At 38.7% G+C, this 22,621-nt stretch overlaps 1 protein-coding gene across 9 annotated transcripts in view; it reads right to left on the reverse strand.

Moving 5' to 3' along the window:
* Positions 1-22,621, reverse strand: part of NRIP1 (nuclear receptor interacting protein 1) — a 143,040-nt gene that overhangs the window by 21,997 nt on the left and 98,422 nt on the right. For 7 of the 9 annotated variants that reach the window (XM_051635761.1, XM_051640817.1, XM_051640034.1 and 4 more), the window contains one exon: positions 1,897-1,945. The gene's annotated coding sequence lies outside the window, so the exon portion shown is untranslated. Of the gene's footprint in view, positions 1-1,896; positions 1,946-10,393; positions 10,649-22,621 lie in introns of those variants that run through there. The other 2 variants (XM_051641616.1, XM_051642460.1) reach the window with 2 other exon arrangements.

Below are 22,621 nucleotides of genomic sequence, written 5' to 3' on the forward strand. Positions count from 1 at the left end.
ACAAACTGCAATAAATAACTAGTCAATATAGCAACAAAGATGAATATGACAGCTAGCACAAAGAGAGTATTTCTGATCAATTCAGTAGTAAAGTAGTCCACTTCAATGGATTATTTTGAAGTGTTGGATGGCTGCCAATATCCAGTTCTTAAAGGTACTATTTATTTATATTAAAAAAAGGAAAAAAAGAAAAAAGTATTGTCTGTGGTTACATTTACATGTGTAAAGTGTCAAATCAAAAAGTTTCAAAAAATGTGAATAATTTTGATGAATAGTTTAACAGTATCTCCTTTAACTCCACATTTTCTTTTTACTTATTATTTTTATTAGTGTAAGTAGATTTATGGATTTTAATAGGTCAACAAAATAATGTCACAATTATGCATGCACAGAGATTTGTATTAGAGGTATCTAACTGATGTAACATACATTAAGGCTGCAAAATTAGTCCCATTATAGTTGCACATCTATATAATGAAAAACAGTAATACACCACAGTTTAAGCATCATGACTATTAAAAGCAAACTGTTTCACACTTGAAATCTTAATTTCTACCACTCAGGACACAGCATAGGATTTTCCAATAATTCCAGCTTTCCAATTCCTCAAGTTGTTCAACACACACCAACCATAGCTGGTGATCTGGTTTCCCACATGCTGGAAGTCTGATACCGATTTATCATGTAACAGAACTGGTTGGTGGTAACAATGAAAGGCAGCGTGAGGTAGGTGGTCACTTTCCCTCTGTAAATCTTGCCTCAGCTTGGGCAGGAGGCGGGAAGCCCACAGAAATATCTCTAAGTTTTAATTACAGTTTTAATGTGTCTGATTAACATCTGCTAATAAAGTATGGAGAGGGAAATAATCGTAACACAAAAGATCTAAAAGTAATTAATCTAGCAAATAAACACGTGAAACTCCACCAAAGTATCTTAAACTATGTATCACAAAGTAATTGTCTAAAAGTTATCCATAACCACAAGTCTTATCAATTCAGCTGATCAGGCCAGGTATTATTTCCAGCTTAATCTGCCACGGTGGAGATCCAAGCATGGCTGGCAGGTCACAACCCATGTCCTTTGTGTTAGATAAAGCCATCTTTCCTTGATATATCTGGAAGAGTCATTTCCCAGCTCAATATACCATCAATAAGTAACTCCAGCATTTTCTAAATCAATATAGAGTAAGACATTGTCAATGACCTGAAGATAAGTCTCATTGACTGCCTGTATTCTTACTAAACGGTACTCTTCTCGTTTTTTCTCTTTTTTAGTGTCTTTGTAAGAATCCTGTCAAAGAAGAAAGTTTTAACTCAACTCCTGTTGCTAAATTTCACCAGTGTATACTACAAAAAGAACTTCACTGAAGATTATGTTAATGTGATTTCATTCAACAGCACTTCAGGCTCACATGTACATGCAAAATCTTGCAGAACTAACCAACAACTCACAAATACCAAATTAATGCAGAAGTGAATCATACTGGACAGGGAGTTGCAAACCAAATAGGGCCGACAAAGAAAGACCAGAAAAAGTAACCAAAGCCAAAATAAACCCCACTGTTCTCAAAGAGACTTAATGCTTTAAAAGCATACAATTTTAAGTCCATTTATTGAGAAAAGGTCAGAAGTCCTGGTGGTCAGGTGATCATGTCTCCAGCTTCCCAGGAAACTTTTAGCAGATTGCTAGCTTGGCACTGTACTTAGCAATCTCAAGAGAGAGACATCAAATACTATCTGGGCATGTGAAATAAACCACCTTCTGACTCAGAATTCTTAATACAGATAAGGACCAAAGCTAGTGTGAATTATATACAGTTACCACTCCCTGCCTGGGGTGAGAAAAAAAATACAGGTTAATAAACTTCTTCCCCAATTCAGGGGTGGAAATTCATACCTCTCAAGCATCAATGCTGGATCTCTGTGAATCTGCTTTTCACTCCATCCTGCCAAAAATAAATACATTATAATCAGGATGCAGAAACTTACCACAGAAAACAATTTTATTTCTACTGTAACAGGAAACTAATTTTGTTAATTCAGTATTAGCTCAGGAAAAAAAGAGTCTGCCTGACTTCTTAACAAGGTATCAACAGACTAAAACGGAGTTCTCCTCTGAAGTGGGTTATACTTGTTGTCAGTTTGTGACAGTATCAGAGCCTGACCAGCAAAACACAGCTGAGCAAGCTGGTAAACATAACATGCCAGGAGAGAGGAGATAGGTCTTGCCCAGTTAATTACTATCCGCTTCATAAAAGAAAAGTTGTCATCAGGAGATTATTTTTTTACTGACACTCCCACTATCCATTTACCGATGGTGACTTAAAAAAAAGCAAACTACACAACACACCCCTGACATTGCACTCTGCTTTTCTAAAACCTTACTCATCTTCTCCCACTGTTATCCTTAAGTTACTCTCATTTAGTCTTCTCTCAGCTCCCTGCATCTGTAACCCACACTTCTGCAACATTACTGACATCCAACAACCTTTCCACACCACACAAACTACAGCTGTTACTGTAATCCTTCCCGTCAAGACACTCTGACCATATAACCCTTTACTACAAGTTTTCGATTGTTTTTCTCTTTCTCTAGATTAAGTTTAAAATTTGTCTTCAGTTTTACAGACACTAATAACTCTTTCATTCCTACCTGCTTTTTGTGTCGTCCTTCCTTACCCTTTTGTTTCCACAAACACTTGTTTCTTCTGTAATACTCAGGCACCTCTCACACAGGAAATTCCATTATGATTCTGCACTGCTCCCTAGGCAAAGATCATCTACACTCTGGAGGCTATTTCCTCCTCTCCTCCAACAGCAAGTCACCACAGCAATAATTAATCCAAATCCACCAAAATACCTCCTGCAAAGCCACAACCCAAACCAAAAATGATGTATGTTGCTTGCCTTTCTTCACAGATGCACACCATCCTGTTGTTGCCTTTCCCTCTTAACAATCTATATTAAGATTAAAACAAATATATCTGCACCTGTGGGACACAGAGTACATATATAACACAAGTTCAGCTGGTTAACAATTACATGAAGCTCTAGAGAAGCACTGGCCTCCAGAGTATGTTTTCCCTTCCTCTTACAAAAGAAAAATAATGCATTTATTATTTTTGCAGTACAACAATACATGTTGCTGTAATCATACCATTTTCACCTGGTACCTTTATTTTATTACATATGACTGGAGAGGAAGGAAAGAGCGACACACACTAAAAGATCATCAGAACACAAAGATTAAAGAGATGGAGAAAAGAGTACAGAAGAGCTAAAATACAGCATCAAAGGGCTCCCCCTGAGCTGCTACTATTAAAAAACTAGTGAAAGCTCTCTCCCTTTTCTGGCTGGTATAATGACAATATCCCTATCCTGATGCAATCTGTTTTCACTTCAGAGGGCACAGAGGGAAGAAAGACCAGAGAAGGAAAGGAAATACTACTCCTAGGAAAATTTATTTTCAAAGTGACAAAATTTATGTATTTATTTTTAATCATGACAGCAAATGGTGCAAAAGATGAGACAAACAAGGAAACCTTTGAGGAGAAAGGTGAAGGCAGAAAAAGTACCTGTCCTAGGGACTAGTTAAACATAAACTCAGACCTCTTTCACTGAAACAAAGGATGCCTTCTGTGTCTCAGCTGCCTTGAGGACATCACCTTCTGAGCCCAAACATCAGACTTAATTTTGAAGTTTCTCCACTTTTTTTGTACATAGTTTCTCCTCCTAGTCCTCAGATCAGTGGGATTTGATTTACTGGGTCTACCTCTGATTTCAGCTTTATTGTAAATAAAACTTAACCCTTCCTACCAATGTCCCTTTGGTATCTCTGCTAATTCACGTTAGCCAGTGCTTGCTTGCAGCACTTCTGCAGGTGAAGAGTTTGGCTTACCAAGAATAACCTACTGGGATGCAAATTCTGCCTCCCTTCTTTATATGCTGCCAGGTTTATGACAGCAAGTCTGTGTGAGCTTGACATTTGCTGGGAAACACTGCATGGCATAATTACTATTGTAGAACATTTTACATTCCCATAAACTCAGACTACATCCCCAAAGTTCTAACAAACTAAAACAAGATAGAGATAACTAAGAAGAAAGGAACTGCTACAGGGAAAAAGGAAGTATGAGGAAGAAAAGCATCAATGACAGGTAGAGACAGTGAGGCTATCCAAGCTGCCGACAATGCTGTCTCACAAGCAAGGAGTCCCAAAGTGTAAGAAAACGAGCAGAAACAAGATGATTTAGGATACTTGATGCTGTACAAGGATACAAGCAACCTGCTTCATTAAAATACAAGGCCAGACGTGAAAGTCTAGGTGGCATGGCTTTCTAAAACAGCAGCTGTATTTCTTCACCTTTATTGGAATTATTTCCACTGAACTGCAATAAACATGTTAGAATGCATAGGGATGGGAAGTCAAAATCTTTAGGGGTTACATTGTTTTTAATGTGATCTTGACAAAGGGAACAAGAGGAAGGACTGGAAGATCTGGAACATCTTGACTCTGAAATCTGTAGTTGAGAAAGGGGCAGGAGGAAGGGAAGGAGAAAAACCAATGTTACTCCCTACCTGTCACCATTAGATCAAAACCTCCACTTATATTGGGGGGTGGAGGGCAAGATCCAAAAAGAAAATCAATATTCTAAACTATTACTGCAATTCACCTCTATATATGAGAAGCAAAGAGTGCACTGAATGTAAATTGTATTTGTCCACTGTCTGGTAAGACACGAGTGACTCAGAAAAACATGAAATAACAGTTTCCTTTTTGCTAAGATGTCTGAACATAACATTATTGAAAGCACCTTTCTCGACTGAGTTTTTCCATGACTTTTTGTATTTACTTCTAACTAGCTTACTTCAAAGCAAATAAATATTTTCCAAGGGCAAGCACGATTTTCATGAGAAAGGTAGCAGTATTTATGAGTTTTTCTAATGCATATCCAAAAAACCCAAACTATTTGATAGTGATATGTAAGCAAAACCCTTGCCACTTCTAGGTACTGCCATCAACACCTCTCTTGTTAAACATTTCTCTTTGCTCAACTGGCAAATTTGATTACAAGTTTAATTTTTGCATTGTAAAGCTCACACAGTCATTTTTTATTTCAAATTAGTTTGCACTCCATCATGACTAGCCAAATGCTACAAAACACCTTTGACATACTGACCACATAAATCGTGGAGAACAAATGCTCTCAGGAGCAGAGAACTGTTGATAAGAGACTCCTTCCTCATTGACTGTACTTTTTCAGCTCTAACTACGTGCAAGAGTCCACACTTACAAACTATACAAAACATGCACCTGAACTACCCTTCCATGAAATTATTTTCTTTGTTAAAGTGATAGCCACAGGTAGAAAAGCTAAGAACAACAAAGTGTCTGATGTTGACCAAGCATCCTGTTTTTATTTGATGCAACATACAACCACCATTTAAAACTCCATGTTTAAAAAAAAGTGCTTGATGTACTCCACCAACAAGCTACAGACAGCAGGAAACATTCCTAACTATAGAAGGGATTTTTCTATGCTCTACGTGAATCTGGAAATGAAAATCCCAAACTAATTCAAGCGACAGAATTCATTTCTGTATTACTTATGCATAACATGAGGTAATGAAAAAAAAACACCTACAAACAAACAAACAACAAGTAAGAGCCATTTCAATTACCAAAGATCTATTTCAATCTGACATCTAAATATCTGATGTTAGATGGCTGCCGCTCTTTACAGATTTATCATAGTAATTTCATTCCTTCGCTGTTTACCAGGATCTCTCATTATATGCACTGTGCAGGATCTAAACCACATTGGAGGCTACTGGGCACTACAAAATTGCAGGAAGAAACAAAACACTTCACAAACATTAGTGAATGTATCACAACAGTTCTTTGGAGTATTCCTACTTTACACATGAGGGACAGCAAGCACAGGGGAAGATGAAGCAAGCTGCTCACAGTCACATGAAGTTCATATCCATAGCAAAGGAAAAAAGATTTTCTAAATCTCAGTTTGGCCCTCTGATTACAAGATATTCTGTTTCCAGTTTGTATGTGGGTTTTTTAGGTGTTTTTTTTTTCCTACTGATGAGACAAAACAACTGAGTACACTAAATTTGAGGGAACAATGGGGATTACTAAAGGAATAGGACTTGCAGATCACAGTAAATGTCTTCATCTTCAAAAGTAAGAAAAACTACTAGCACTACCATCACCTTTAGGGGGAGATGTGTGTCAGTTAATTACAGTCAATATAGGTTTTCCACTAAACCGGCTGAAATGACATTCCATCCAAGAAAATAACTTTGTCAGTACAGAACCAAAAAGATTAATGATCACACTGGGATTAAAAACATTATTCCAACAACTTTTCCTGTTTCTCAGAGATCTGACGTGATGAAACGGTCCTTGTAAGTACTATTATTATGGGCAAGCACTATTTATTGACTGGAGCTGGAATGACCATGGCACAGCAGCAGATAGTTTTGCAGCAGCAGCTCTTCTGATTCACTGCTCACTTTCTGTATCTTTCCTAACCAAGAACAATAGTCCTTTTTACCCTGAAGCAAAGACCTTTCATAATGAAGCGTGTATAAACATGTATACGCATACGTAAGCACCTCCCTCCCAAACAGGTCCATTTTTATTTTCTTGCTTTAGAAAGCTGTCAAAACCTCCTTTCTACCAGCCTAATTCAGCTGCAGCACATTCACAGCATTGGATTGCTCTGCTGGACTAGAAAACAGGGTGTGCATTCATCCATACGTACACCAGTGTATATACAAATCTCCAGGAGTCCATGCTGGAAGCAGAGCTACAAAGGAAATACCACTGAACCTGCAGGTGAATCCAGACAGGTAGGCTTTTTGCATGTACCAAACTGCTATGTGGTGCTCAGGCTACGGGAATCCTGAATTACTCCAATCCTGACTGAGCATCCTCTGCAAGCTGGATCAACTAGAACTAAGCCTGCTGAAATGAGTTTGCCTACCATTTAAACAGAGCCAAAAAGCACAGGAAGAATATTCATACCTTAATAATCAATACTAACATTTTTCCTGGTGTTTTCTCGTAAACTCAAATTCCAGCTTCAGAAGCTGAAAGTTTCTAAATTAACCAAACTCACTAAATAACTTGTTTCCTACACTTATTCATTTGTAGAAGTTGCAGATATCTGCCACAAGTACTCTTTTCAAGAGAGAGAGAAAATAGATCAAGTAGTTGCCAGTAGCTTTACAAAACTTGTAATTATGGGAGGAGGGGAAGTATCCCAAACCTTTTAACTGCTAATAGACAGTAACACCTACAGTGATGTTGCAGAAGCAAAGATCCAAAGAACAACAAGGTGTCTGGAACTTTTAAAAAGCCCCAAGTTTTTAAACTAGCTTCAGAACAGATTAGACAAAGAAGATCAATTATCTTGTCTACTCTAGATCATTTAACACAACTGTAATAGGGCAGTTGTGCTAGTACCAAAACCAGGTCCCAGGTCTTTCCACGATTTTACAAGAAAATCTTAAAAACACACAAAAGCTTCACAGCTTTCCACTTTCTTATCTTACTACACTCACTCCCTCAGGTAAGATTGATCACATTTTTATTAACAGCTCCGTTTCAACCATTCAGTCTGATTCTGCTGCTGCAGATGCTTTGTCCAGTGGTCAGGAAAAAGACGCCAGAGCTTATTTCATCAGGCCTTGTAAAATCCTCCCCTATCACCCCAATGGAGTATCAGCAACACTTAACTTTCAAGAAAGTTAGCCAACAATAGACAAAATAATTCCCTTCAGAGGTTTCACACTAGTCACAGTTCAGTACACAAGGCCATTAATTACACAACTGCCTTTAGCATGAGTGGGAATATAGTAGCTACAACACTGGTTGAGTTTAGGCTGCCTTCAGTATCTGCACAGAAAATCTATTTATTTCGAAAAGTTATGCAAGACTTCAACTTCCTCTTTACTATGGTAAAATATTTTAACAGAAGGAAAGGGGGGGGAACAGGCATTTCACAGTCCCAGGCAGGACACAACTACCTTTCAAAAACTTACATATTTACAGGATAAAGATCATGTTACAGTAAACTAATGCTGGAATCTACTGCATGCCACCTATATAAAGTAATAATGTTTTTTAAAATCTGGTTAATTGTCTTTGGTCCATTATGTGGGTTTTTTGGTTCGGCTTGGGATTTTTTCCATTTGTTTGTTTAGTTCCCCCCCCTACAGTCCATCACTATAGCAGTCGATCGCAGGCCAAGTTGTATTCCAAAATCATCATCAAGATTTCAGTGTTATCAGGCATGCCCATTCAGTGAAGCTGGCAATAAAAGTTTTAATTCTGAAAACAACCCTCTACTTTCTATCACACACTGCCAAGCTGATATATTCCCCAGCACTCAAAAAACTGAGATATTAACAACACACACTCATCAGTCCTCCTTTTACTATGATCTAAATAATTTACCTCATATCTCTACTGAAATTGAACAAAAAAAAAAAATAATTGAAAAAACCCCTTTGTAATTCCCAGAATTACCTCTTCTTAAAAAAAGGCATTATAAGAAATCTCAGAGCAGTAACAGAAACCTTGACTGGTAAAATGTTTTCAAGGACTTGGATTTAATCACATGTCATTTTCTTTTCCTGTAATAATTTATTTTACAGTCATAGGCTGAATTACTTATGAACAAAAGTTAATTGCATTGAAATGCAGTATTGCCTGGTATTTATCTAACACCGTCTTCAGAACTCAACAAGCCACCACTAACTGGTCAAAAACTACCAAAAAGCCAATAGAGAATTTCAGATAAGATTTAACCATTTATGTGGTATTACTGCAATTAACTTTCAAAATCTTGTTAGATATGGTCACATCCCTTGATCTTACGATCTGCTGTGTAAATTGTGCAACTGTTTTTACTGATGTTTGTTAACATTATAACGTGTTTATATTAAAAAAAAAAAATTCCAGGGGGAAGAATAGCCCACTCACAAAGTATTTGTTTTGAATAGGTAATTTTAGACTAATTAGTTGTAAGAAAAGTTATCATTGTTTGAGTACAACCACAGCACAGAGCCTCCTTATCCAGGGTTCTTCAAAATTTTCTTAGCTGTGAAATTATCTCAAAGATCAATGACTTGCATACATAAAGCTGTATTCACAGTCTTAGCAAGGTGCAAAATGTAAGCTCAAGGGATGCACTCAAATATACTGCACATCTATAAAGTGTTAATCTGAACTGGGCAAGGCCATATGACAGAAGTAACTATTACAGTGCATGACTGCTACTCAGCACACAGCGTTTTCCAAGTCCCTCATTTCCTTAAAGCAACTCATTTACTTGTCACCTGCCAGGACAAAGAGGAGGAAGAGGATTTCATAAATGCCTCTGTGGCTTGTGCATGGCGATAACACACCAGGAAAGATGGATTTTCATTTTCTCATCAAGGTATTAGATTAAGTTTACATGTAGATTTAAATGCCCAGGAGGAGTCTACCACCTGCCCTGAACTTAATTAATTTGGAATGTCTGCATGACAAGTGCAGATACTTCAGATGTTTTGGAGTGACCACAAGCAAACATCCAAATAATCACCAACACAACTTCAGTGACACCAAGAACGAAGCACTAAACATAGTGCTCTGTGAAGCAGCCTGAATTTTATTAATGGAGTGTTTCATGCTTCCCATGAAACACAAAACTCGTATCAGCTAAGCATCTATAAAACCAGAAAATCAACTGTGTAAAGTCTGCAACTGAGTTAAGTATATGATGAACACTAGCTTTCTCATTAAAATAAAGGTCCATGTCCACACATTAGGGGTGGGAAAGATGAAGGCTCAAATTCTGTAAGACTTTTTTCCTCAGCTTTGTTCCTGTTCTGTTTACCATATCAGCACATGTAAGATTTTCATATTTTTATCCTCCCCTCACATACCACCCCTTCCCCCAATGTAGTACCAGTGCAGCAGATTAAAAACCAGGAAAAAATCCCACATTTTCATTTAAAGAGGCACACATTCATATTCAAGCATATCTCACATTTAAAAGCTAAACCAAAACTCCCTTAAAAGGTTAATTAGAATTTTATCTATGTAGGTACTACTGACACAGATGTGAGTAACTGAATATAATAGAGAGAATTCTATTATCCATCTCCTTACGTTGCCATTGGCACATACAATAAATTTGTCTCATTAGCAGGGGCTACTTAGTTTGTTGTAGTAAACAAAGCTGCCGATAACAACAGCCTTGCGTACTTTTCATTCATTCACATATTTTTTTTGCTTAGACTGCTAGCATGTGCCATAGAAGAGCTGAATGTTAAATATTCCTGGAGTGTCACAATATGTAATACAATAAAACAGATTACAACCATACCTTTCTTTCACAGCAGTGGTGCCAAGCACAGGTACACTGTAGCAATCAATTTGTTCTGCAGACAGTAAGGCTTTCATAGAATACTAATGCCAAAGCTCTTTTCTTTCTCCTTCAACTTGACTCCCCAATGCCTGGGTCCCGACCAATACAAGGAGGAGGGCGGAAAGTCTTCTGCTGAGATAACCACAACTACTAATCAAGTATACGTGTACAAGGGCACAGGATTAAACCTCCACCAGGCTTGACTCGGGCACCGAGAGCAGCTAAACACATGCACAGCAAGGTCAGAATTAAACACACACACACACGCACGCGCATCTACTTGAGTGAACTAATTTATCACACTTTCCCACTGACGGCTTTTTACCTCGGGGGAGTAAAATTACATCCTGGTGAACCAACGAGGTTCAGACACAACAGCTTCCAACAACAAATCAGATCTCACAGAAATGGGAACCATGCTCCTAGGTGAACACTTCTCTCCCAGCTTGAAAGGCTGTTTCACAAACTCGATGCATGACGCATGTGTCTGTACATGAGTGCATGTGTGTGCACACATGTGCACGCCAGGTGCACCATCAGGCACTGGCTAAGACAGAATGACAGCTTAAAAGTTCAAAATTAGGCAGCAACTCCCTTTGAGAGAGTTTTCTTTTTGATTGTATTTATCCTTACCTCTTAACATAATCAATCTACCAAGTCTAATTACTCCAGAAGAAAACATTTTATTATTGTCTAACATAGCAAATGTCAAACAAGCTGTTCATTTGCCTTGAAGTTTATTAGCATAGAAGTGCAACATGAAGATGCTCTCAAAATATTGTCACTTGTATTCACAACATTTTTGAAAACCCACTTAGCAGGTTTTTATTGCATGGCATAGCTGGATACTGTATTAGTTCTTAAAATAGGCACATTATCTTAACTCTATCACCCCTGAACTAATACGAGACTTTTTTTTAAAGGTTCATTTTACACCTAACTTTTCTCTTTGATTCTTTTTTATGTAAACACTTTTCCCACATTCCACTCAGCCATTCATACAGGGATACATGCGTTTTCATAAAGGTGCATACATGTGTAGGAGCAAAAAGTAACTGCTGGAATTTAAAAGAAGATATTTTTTCTCCCTCCTTAATTTCTGCTCTGTCACGCATCCTTTCTGGCATTTTCCTTACAGTACATGCAGATATATATTTTACCAAAAAAATCAGGATGAACCCCAGAAATTATCATAGGTGGGGGTTTAACAACACTGCTTTTGCATTGGGAAGAAAACACTGCACAAATACTCCCAAAAATAACATTTGGCACCTCAACTAGAATAAATTAGCAAAATATTTTTGAAATACCAGTCGCTTCAAAGAGACACCAGGAAAAAGCAGCATTAATCAATACTGATGAGTTTGTCCTTGACATACTGACCGTGTCACCGGGCTATTGTCATGTGATATCATGTCATTTCCCCACCTGGCTCATGACCTTGTCCTTTAAATGACCCAAAGCTTCCCTCAAGTAGCAGGAGGCCCCTCCCCGCTGTCTCAGCAAGGTCGAATGGGTCAGCGTGTCCTCATCTATAATCCAGCACCATTTGTCAGCAGGGAGGCTGGAGGAGGCAGGCTTGCTACAAGGGGAGAATGCCCAATTAGGCAGCTGTCACACAAAGCATAGGCTGCAAAATTATCCCCTGTCAAAAGAAAGAGCAGCTGCGGGTGCCAATTACAGCAACCTTTCAACCCTTTAGGTACTGGAAACTACACAGAAGTAAATGAAGTACAATTAGTGATAACAAATCGAAGAATTAGGACAGTAAATTAGAAATTACTAGCAGGTGAGCTTAGGTCTCCCATAGTATTAAGGGCATGGCACACCCCAGGCAAGGGCAGGAATGAACAGATTTCACAGAGCACATCAGTTTCATCCTATCCATCTCTCTTATGTGAAGCCTGTTTTCCTCCATCATTTTCTTCCCATAAGCCTTGTCTGAGCTGGATAGCATAGGGAAAGAAAAAAAGCAATCCAAAGAAGAAGTACTAGTGCCTGGACTTTCCTCTTTATCCTGGCAAATGCAGTTTCCTCCTTTCTCACAGGGAGGTCCTCAAGAGCCAGCACATTCTCTCTCTAGTAAGCATACTCTGTTTCAGTCTGACATTTGACATTTGCTGCGCCTCATGTTCCAGCTGAACAAGATTTATCCCAGGAAAAGACACTCAAACCAAAAAAATAAAAAAACAAGAACTGATAAACTCTTAGTAAATTTTATGTCCTTTACTCTTCAAACATTTAAATCTGAGTTAATTGCTAGACTTTTGACTACAGGGGAAGGACTTACTTGTTCACGTTTCAGTCTCTGATGCACCATGCAGTGGCTTCTCTGAGCGTACATACAGCACTAAGTTTGCCAGCAAAGTTTCTATTAAATACTTCTGCCTCTTTTTCCCCCCCCTTGGTTAACAATTTTTAAGTATTTTAATTCCCCTCTCTATATTTTCTCAAACAGCCAACCTGGAAAGTTACTGTGTGCTGGTACCAAAAGGTAGGTCCTAGAGAGCACAATAAATCTGGCTTCTGCTCTGGTGTGGCAGGTCAGCCCCTCCAGCAGCAGGGGTGCGAGCTACAAGGGCAAGTGCTGCTCACCTGCCCCTTGTGCACTCCCCAGGCAACCAAAGATGGGTGGTCACCTTACCCCAGGCATTTACACAACAGGAAGTCTACAAAACAGAACAAGAAAAAAAAAAAAAAAAGAGGGGGATACAAGTAAAAGGATGGATAATTAACCTACAGCCACCTTGAACTATACTTAGGACAGCTGCACCAATACCTTTATGTTTAGGTGCTTTGAGTCAAAGAAACAAATCTGAGGAACAGAATTCAAATCCCAAGATGCCTTCTACCTGGCCTTCCAGCCAGCTCACAGCAATTTCAAATCAAGTGTAGCTGCCATTTATCTTGTCAATTCTCTCATTCCCTCATCTCAAATCCACTTTCTTTATATTCTTATGCCTTGCAACCACACTGAATACTGAGAACCGTAGTCCAATCTCTTCCAGCAGCAGCTCTGAAACAACACCTGTATACCTGCATTGTAATTGATTCATGTACTCACACGTGTATTTATGCTAATCCATTCACCAGAATATGAAAAAAAAATGGTAGAAATTAAGTCATGGTCTGCTAATAGCAATTTCCTATGGCTATCTCTTTATCTCTAGCCAGCGCTATATTTTTGCTTGAAAAAAAAAAATTGTTGCTTTCATAACTCTGATCAGAGAATGTGTAATACCCTAACTATAAATAGCTGTAAAAATGTTCATTTAACAGCAGTTGCAGTAATGCTTATCAAGTTTGACATTTTCCATTCAGTAGCATAGGGAAACCATAGGGTACTGAAAGAGTTAATGTGTTTAGAATTCAGTTTCCATCATACTTGGGTGACTATCTCTTTAAATAATTTAAATCCTCTCCATCAACTACAAAGCTGTTTTGAAGCCATTTAGCTTTGTTCTTTACATGTGTTCTAATTAAGAAATGACCTTGTCATCAGACACACCAGAAATCCTGGATTATTTCCTGCAGCAAAAATCTACGAAGCCAAAAAAAAAAAAAAAAAAAAAAGACGACAAAAAGAAAAAAAAATGTACACTTATTCCTTTAGTGAGGAACTGAGGAAGTTGTTGGTTGGCTGAATACTGAAGCAGTTTCACCGCATAATTTTTTTTTTTTGGTGTGTTGTTGAATGTCACAGGGCGGGTTAGTGTGACCTTGAGCTCCATCAGCAGCACAGCAAGGGTCGAGATGCCTGCAGGCGCCCTTGTACTGGATTTGCAAGACAAAAACCTTCAAACTGGCTGAAGGACATCTTAAATCTCTTCAAAGGTTTTCCGAACTAATCTGGGCTGCTCTTAGCCGGATCTGTGCCAGTGTGAGAGGCAAAATTAAAAACAAGGTCTTTGACAGGATGTTGTCTCCTCTTAACCCTTCTCATGCAGGAGGCAGGGCATCAGAGGCGAGCTGAAGGAACACTGTAATAAGTAACAGAGAGGAGCCCGGTTCAAACAGCAGCATTCTTTCATAACAAAATTATGTAAGCAACCATTTACTAGGGAATGGTGCTATTATTAATACCGAACATTCAGCCGGCTCTCCACCACACAGCCAGCCTCAGACCTCTCCTTCCCCCAACTTAAACTCGTTTTTCCAACTAGCATTAGGGGCTGCGCCAGAGCACTGCAGGGACAGACCCGGGCTCTGCAGGCTCACTCCTCAGGCTGCCAGTGGGAGAGGGGTGCTTGGCACCTCACGGTCCCAGCCCCTCCAAAAATACTGTGGGTGAAGATTATTTTTCAGACTGGAAGTGACAGCACCTACCGTGATATATTGTGTGTTTAGGCAAAGCAGACAGGAGGAGGAGGGTCAGGAACATGCAGAGGATTGCTTTGGCAGGCATCATACCTGTTTTACGAGAAGAAATTGAAGTGTCCACTCCTCATCTTAACCTCTTATTTCCTTCTCAGTCATCGTGAGCCAAGAAGGAAGTAGAGGAGAGGATATTAATATGCAACAGGCCAACCAAGAGTTTGAGAGCATGACTCTAAGCACTGGGAAAACAAAAGTAAATAATCACCCAGCCTGCCTGGTCTTGACTGCTCATGATCTGACACAGAGGCTTTCTAAAAACTCGAGTGAGTGCACAGAGATAACCTCTAGGAAAGGCCCTAGGAACACATTGTTACTCTATGAAACCACAGGTTTAACCAACGGATTTGGCAGCATTATTCAAATACAACTATCAACACATTGAAGGGATGGACACTTTCCTCAGAAACATGTTGGAACACAGAACCTCCAATTCCAGCCTCAGTTAGAAAGTTTGCCCAACTAGGTATAGTCTTCAGTACGGTCAGTGAGAAAGCAATATGGATACCCACATCTGAAAGCAGAGAAAAAAACCCATCACCTTCTACTCCTCTTTTTTAGTGGTGGTGTTATTAGTCAGATTAAACTACCAAATTTCTGCAGGAAAAAATAAACTCAAATGGGTTAAAACAACCTCAGCTTAACAGAGATGAGGCTGCATCACTCTTCAGAATTGTCTTTTACTATTTCTAGGATATCCGCCAGGCAAGTCCTTGAGGAGAAGATGCAGAAGGGGCAGCTCATACCAGCAGAGGGTGTTGTGATTCTTCTCTGGTTGAGCACCGAGGGCTTCGTCTGGGTTTGTACAGACATTTTTTAGGTACTGTAGTCTATTAGACAGGAACAAAACACATTCAAATTTACCAAAGGAGGACACAGCTTGGGAAGATACACCACAACTGCTATAATACTACCCTCCACCTGCCACTAAAATAAGATTTACTCAGTCACTTCTGACAATGGCAGGGCTTCTCACAAAATAGCCTCCTTGTTGGAAGGCTTTAACAATTTTAAGTGTTAGTTTTCAGTAATATCAGTGACAGTGCCTTCTCTATCAGCAGAGGAGCAACTCACACCATACAGAAGCTTTTCCACAGACCTACCAAGGTTTCCAAGGCGTTTGTTATGCTAGAACAGAGGGCCACAGTGTTCTCCCAGTGCCTGGATGTCAGAACAACCCCCATGATAACTCGGAGATGTCTCAAGGCTTGCTCTGCCCTACGGACCAGCCGCAGGGAGGCAGGTGGCACACAACCGCATATACCTTCATTGCTGCCACAGGGAAATGGGAGATCGAGCAGGTTCACACACGGATCATGGATCATCTGCAGAGTTGCGTCTTTTTAATAGCCACTGAATGACAGGGTGCCATACAGACAGCCAATGGTGGTTTAAAAAAACAAACCACAACCCCAAAATTTCAGTCACTTTTGCCTGTCATAGAATTATTGCCATACTGGGTTACACAAGGGTTTTTTAGAAAATTTTCCATTTTAATCCAGAGTTACCAGAAAAAATGATTAGGAGAGACCAGTTTAAGTAGTTCACGTTTTATGTTAGCCTAGAAGAACATACCATTAAGTATTTTTACTGTATGCACAGCTGATCACACAACATCCGCAGTTTCTCCAACATGTAACAAAACAAAAAATATATGGTGGGTTTTCCAAATGTCAAAGGTTGTGAAAACCCCCAAAACAAAACCAAAGAATTCATGTTGCAATGTTCCAGCTGAGCACGGCAATTTAAAGTCACAACAAAAGCTTTCAAGCCAGGTAGCAGTTGCTGCCAAGTATGGGACACATTTGTGTGACCCAAGCCAAAACCCAAAAATACAAATTAGCAGCTTTCTTCCAGGGCCACAACACCCCAGTGAAAACTATCCAAACCAGGCTGTCCTAAGAACATCAGACAGAAGCAGCAAGTGCAGTTATTCTGCACCTAGCCATGACTCAAAAGCTACAGCAGCAACCTGCATGCCCATATGCCCAAAACACAGCTATCATGGCACAGTAGCATCTGGGAAGTCAGACAGCAATTTATTTCTGATAAAATGGTCTTTATGGCTACAATTGCTCATGGCCAGCAAGTGCAGAGAGGCAGGTTGTTCTCTATACCCTTGGCTCCCTACACGGGCATGCTTGCACAGGCACGTGCAAGCCCTATAATGGATGGGACGAGCATTTTACAACCCATCCAAGTACAGGTTGTCCATGCAAGCTTAATTCTGCCATTTTCTAACTGCTAATTCTGACTATACAATTTTAATGTTCTTTAAGCATAAGGCAGTTATTACATACACAGTATACCTCTGCCCAGTAAAAAAAAAAACCTGATAAAGATGATGAAATTCAATATAATGTGTTCTCATCCCATTTGACCTCTTTACTATATAAAACCATACCTGCTAAAGCAAAGATGCTATTGACAAAAACATTTTCTTGGGAGCAAACACAGATACTCCCCAACAGTACCAGTATTAATTAAGAACGGTTGAAAAATTGTCCTGAAACCATGCCACCCAAGACTGCTGACCTGACTTCCCAGCATCATTCACAGTAGAGTAGCACCACATGTGAGAATTTTCAAGAAACAAGAGTTGTTAATTATGATTCTTATTATGTATTCTGTTACATTGTTTATGAGATAGCTATATTGTAGAGTGTACAGCAATGTCGAGTTTTTAAGTGCAAATTAGGTAAGGCACGGGGCTACTCATTTTAAGTAACCTGACTAAATAGAAAATCTGATAAATTTCTCTTTATAGCATTCATATAGATTAGTAGCACTAATTCAGTAAAAATAAGTGTGCTGTCATGAAAAAGTAAGTATCACCAGACACAAACTAAGTATGCAGTAACAGCTAAAATATTAGCATAGGTAAATCTTAGTTTATAAAGAAAGACACCTGAAAAGTTAAAATTAATACTAGTATGAAATGTTCAGTACATCTACTTAATAGTCTATAGGAATTTTACCCATCCAAACTAAGGTCACAAATTAGACAGAAAGAAGCAAAGGTAGAGAAGTCTTATCATTAGCCTGTTAGTTTCAGGTATACTTGATATAGCTAGTATTCTTACACTAGTATGCAATATACTACTAATACATAAGAAATTTCTATTATAACTACTGCTCAAGAGTAACAGTTAAGCACAAGAAGTACTGAATAATGCAGACTAAAGTGATCAAATACAGTGATTCTTTCCATATCCACCAGGGGCAGGGAGGGTGTGGGGGGTGTGCAAGGGTGTTACAAAGGAAACAACTTTATTCTACTGAAATCTCAATTAATACCCAGGTATCTTCCACATTTTGCCAGTAAAACCAGTTGTTTAATTTCAGTTTCCCAACAACTCTCAAATACTCACAGCAACAACCTTTTGCAGATGTTCTGCCAAAAGCAGTAAGTTCCAGACCAGGGCATAGCTCTCCACAAGACACATCTCAAAAGTGAGGCTGACTACTTGAACAGATTGCACTACTCATTTTGGGCAGTTCATTTCCTGCTTCAGACATCTCAGGTACCCATCTAAGAACATTAGCAACACTGCGTATTACATACACTCATTAATATGGTTTATTCCAGCATTTAACTTGCATCCTCATCAGGAATTACATGATCATTCACAGAAGAATAAAAACAGTACCCATGTTTAAGATCATGTTTTGCTGAATCAGGGCCCTGAACCTTAATGCAGGTTTTTCTAATTGCTGTGCCAGTTTATTTTATTCAGTACAAAGCCAACAACAACCTTTGAGTTCTTCTGCTCAAGGTCATTTTTAACATTCACAAGCACTGCTTTTTGGCCGTCTGCAGAGCACAGAATTTTTTTTAAAGTGCATTTCAGAGTGAAGTGATGTCTGGAAACATCTTCAAATGGTGAAAAACACCCTTTAAAGTTGCTTTAATCAGTTGCCTGTTAATAATTCTATTTGGCTACCTTTATTACTGTAGGCTCTAACTTAGCCTTGAATCTCTGAAGCCGCCCATATTCGGAAGATATAAACATTACGTAAAAATCAGTTTAAATGCCTGCAATCTCAAAGTCCAAGCTACACTTCCCACTCTTAGCCTTTGAAGGCATGCAGTATAGGCCAGGTCCTTGAGCTTCTTCCCCTGCCCTGCCAGACACAACCTTTTCTACATTTGCACTTAAGAGGAGTGGGGTAGACAGCTACCTACATTCAACAATGATTTGCAATATAAAAAAACCCCACAAGTTTGTTTATATTATGTCTTATAAAGTTAAAGAAGATTCCCCATTCTTCCTCTTTCCTCACTGCAACCAACCTCCTTAGGCTCCTGTGTCACTTCCTCCTTTTTATAACTAGAGGATGTGGGATTGAGCGGGGAGAAAAAGTAAGCACTTATTTCACACTTTTGGTTGTGCTGTATTACCTATTAATATTTTGTCAGCACCTGACTCCTAAGGAAGTATCACAAGCCTGGGGAAAAAAACAAAAACATTGTATTTTGTTTTTTTAAAACAAACACATTAGTCTTTGTCTCATCACTGAAACATTACATTGCCAATATTCACTTTCAAATACTCTTGTTTAAATACTCTTCTATTGTCTTTGGAAATCTCAGATATCATTACATAGCAAGAAGCAGCATACTGATTACAGAAAACATACCTACTTACTAAAAGCGAAAATCTGGAAGTGTCTGGCCATCTTTTGTTTATACACACTTTATTTCCACATGTGTGCATGTATGTTAGACATGTGTACTTTATTCTGGTACCCCAGGCCATTTTGAGAAGACAGTAAGAAGCTGAAAACTAGATAAGTTCAACAGAAGAATGAATTATGCTTGTACAGTTCCAGCAGTGATCACACTTCGGTATTGTTGCCATGAGTCCAACAAAATACTTTAAGCGAATGGCAGTCTGCAGGGATTTCTGGTTATTGAGTGTATTTAGGTACTGTGGCCAACTGCATTTCCTTCTCCCAAGGAACAGAGTTAGATGTATGCTATTCCTAGTCAAAACTAGTGCCTTAAGCACAGGTACGGACCTAGTAATCAGAACAAGTAATGATCCCTTTCTGCAAAACACTAGATAGGCCGTTTTAGAAACAAAGCCTGTTTATCTTGTAATAAACATTAAACCCTCAAACCTAACACACTGCCTCATTGAGTATGCTAGAATTGTGTGTTGGTTTTGGTTTTGTTTAAGCTTTTTGGTTTTGTTTAGTTTTTTACAGAAGACAAATTACACTTGTATTTAGTGCACACCGCAAAACCTAACTCCAGTTTCTTAGTGTAAAGTGGACCATTCAAGTTTATCCGATTCTTCATATTTTGCCAGCAATACAAGCAACCTCAACACCACCCCCAGGCTGACTGATTTAAAGAATCAGAAATAGAAAGCTTTCACAAATTTTTCAAATGCATCCAAAGATTTCAAAACATTTACAAAACCTTTGTCACATTTCAATAATTTTCATTTGTGGATAACTAACAATATCTGTTTACCAAACAGACATGAAAAACATTCTTCAAGAGGCATGAAATTATATAAAAACACAGATTTGCTACATTAAAATGAGAACAATTATTTTCCTCTATCAAAACCAAAAAGCAACTTAAATTTAGTTTTTCTCAGCTTTCCAAACTTCCATTAATATCACAAAAACATTTTGAGATACTAGAAATGTACACAACTTCCATAATAATAATAAACCAACATTATTCCATTATTTCACTTTTAAGTGTTGTACAAGTGAACTACTATTGAGCAATCATGGATAAGCAGAACATGCAATACTGGGAAAAAGCAAACTGAATACTAATTTCAAAAAGATAAAGGAGGTGAAATGTTTTGGTTAGTACTCTAAATATCACATCTTTTATAAAGTGTTGGTAAACATAAGCATCAGATGTCATCCCACAGGTGTTTCAACTTTCAGTGGTTAATGGATCAGCCATATTAGGGAGAAAACTGACATTAAACAAAGCATCACTGATCAACAAAGCATTGACCAGAGAAAAAAAATAAGAGGACCCAACTTATTTGCTCACATAATACACCTCCAAAAGCCTAAGACAACAACACATCTAACATCTGTACCCAGAGTGCAGCTACACAAATGGCTCTACATTGTTGATCTCAACATTACCCAAATGATCTCCCATGCCCATGAAAAAGTTCTCCTCTGATCTGTCAGCCTGACCATTGGAATATAAATAACAGATGAGAAAGGTCTGTGGGAAATTTCCTTCCTTTAATTCTCTTGCTATGTATGAGGTTTTCTACAGCAGGAGCAATTTGGCTCTGGAATATTCATGCTCACTACCACCTGACATCAAGGTTCATTTCTCAGTGAAAGAGTCTCCAAAGGATAATAAAAAGCCTGAACACTTGCAAGAAGCATGTAATAATGCAGAGAAGCACTAGAGATTACTCCCACCCTAAGCAAAGGGGCTAAGTAGATAATAATGGAAAAAAATCTCCCAAGATCTTCCAAAAGCCTTCTACTTAAGAACAGAAAAAGAATCTTGTCTTTAAACATAACAACTATCAACATCTAATTTATGTATCTTTCAAGGCAAACTGGGTCAGAAATTCATATAAAACCTCTTTTTTTTTCGTTTTGTTTGTAATCCAAACCAGAACGACCAAGCTGCAGCTTGCTGGCCAGATCCCATCCACCATAAGAATTTATCTGGCCAGCTGCCCACTCCTTGCTGTCCTCCCCCACAGCTAATTAGATATGGGAAGGGAAGGAAGCAGGCAAGGCCTAGAGGAATTACTCTCACATCTGATTTCCCACTGCTCTGTTTTTTAAGAACCTGCAGCCTCCACTCTACCAAGAAAGCTGGGCATAGATTATCATGCAGTAGCAATGGTGTTTGTGGAACTGTCACATGGAACAAAATTCACATTCATTAACAGGCATGCATCTGTGTTAGCATCACCAGTCCTGTGTCAGCACAGCTGTATATTACCCATATATTTCTGCTACAACATATACATGCTTCATCCAATGCAATTATCCACGTGGCTACACACACTGTCATCTGTGGTCCAGAACCTTCATAACTAATATTGCTACCTGGAGAGGGTGGGCAGTAGTTTTTCAAATCAAATGGTTTCACACCAATCTAGGCAACAAACACCTTAAACTGGGGTGTGTTTCTTCCTTTCTAAATACGTGCAGTTCACTGAAGAATGCTCTCCATGCTCACTGAGTAACATTTAACTCTACGTTGAGAGTGATTGCTAGCTGCCACCACAACTTGATCAGGGCATGCATACTAATGCTCTTGGACTGCTGCCATACTACCCATATATGTTTTATTATAGCTCATCTCTTTAATGTGCAAGACATTTATCTTTGATTCTTTCAAAACGAGAAAGAAAAAAACCCTGATACTGTAGAATAGGTTTTAGCACAGTTCACACTATTTAAACTGGGTCACTGCAAGCTCTTCAAGCAGATGTTTCTTTGTCATCAGATACGAGTAACAGCACAGAGTTATTTTTTGCCCTATTAAACTTTTCTGAAATGTAAGGCTGGAATTTCTAATAACAGTCAGGTAAGCTTCTAGTCACAGTTTCTTTATTCATCAGCAGGAGGTTTCAAAATTAAAACCACAGAAATAGAATTTTGCTATGGAATTGTCCTATTTTACAGAGTCTTACCGGAAACACATGGATCGGTAAGTACAAAGACAACAGTGACTGGACGCGAAGACAAAAAACAACAAATCACATGAATCAACCTACTGGCTTCAACACTAGTCAGTCATGGGGGGGACAAGAGAGATGGATGAAGGGACAAACACAAAATTTGGAGAAGTGA

Source organism: Apus apus, chromosome 1, assembly GCF_020740795.1.
Source record: "Apus apus isolate bApuApu2 chromosome 1, bApuApu2.pri.cur, whole genome shotgun sequence".
NCBI lineage: Eukaryota > Metazoa > Chordata > Aves > Apodiformes > Apodidae > Apus > Apus apus.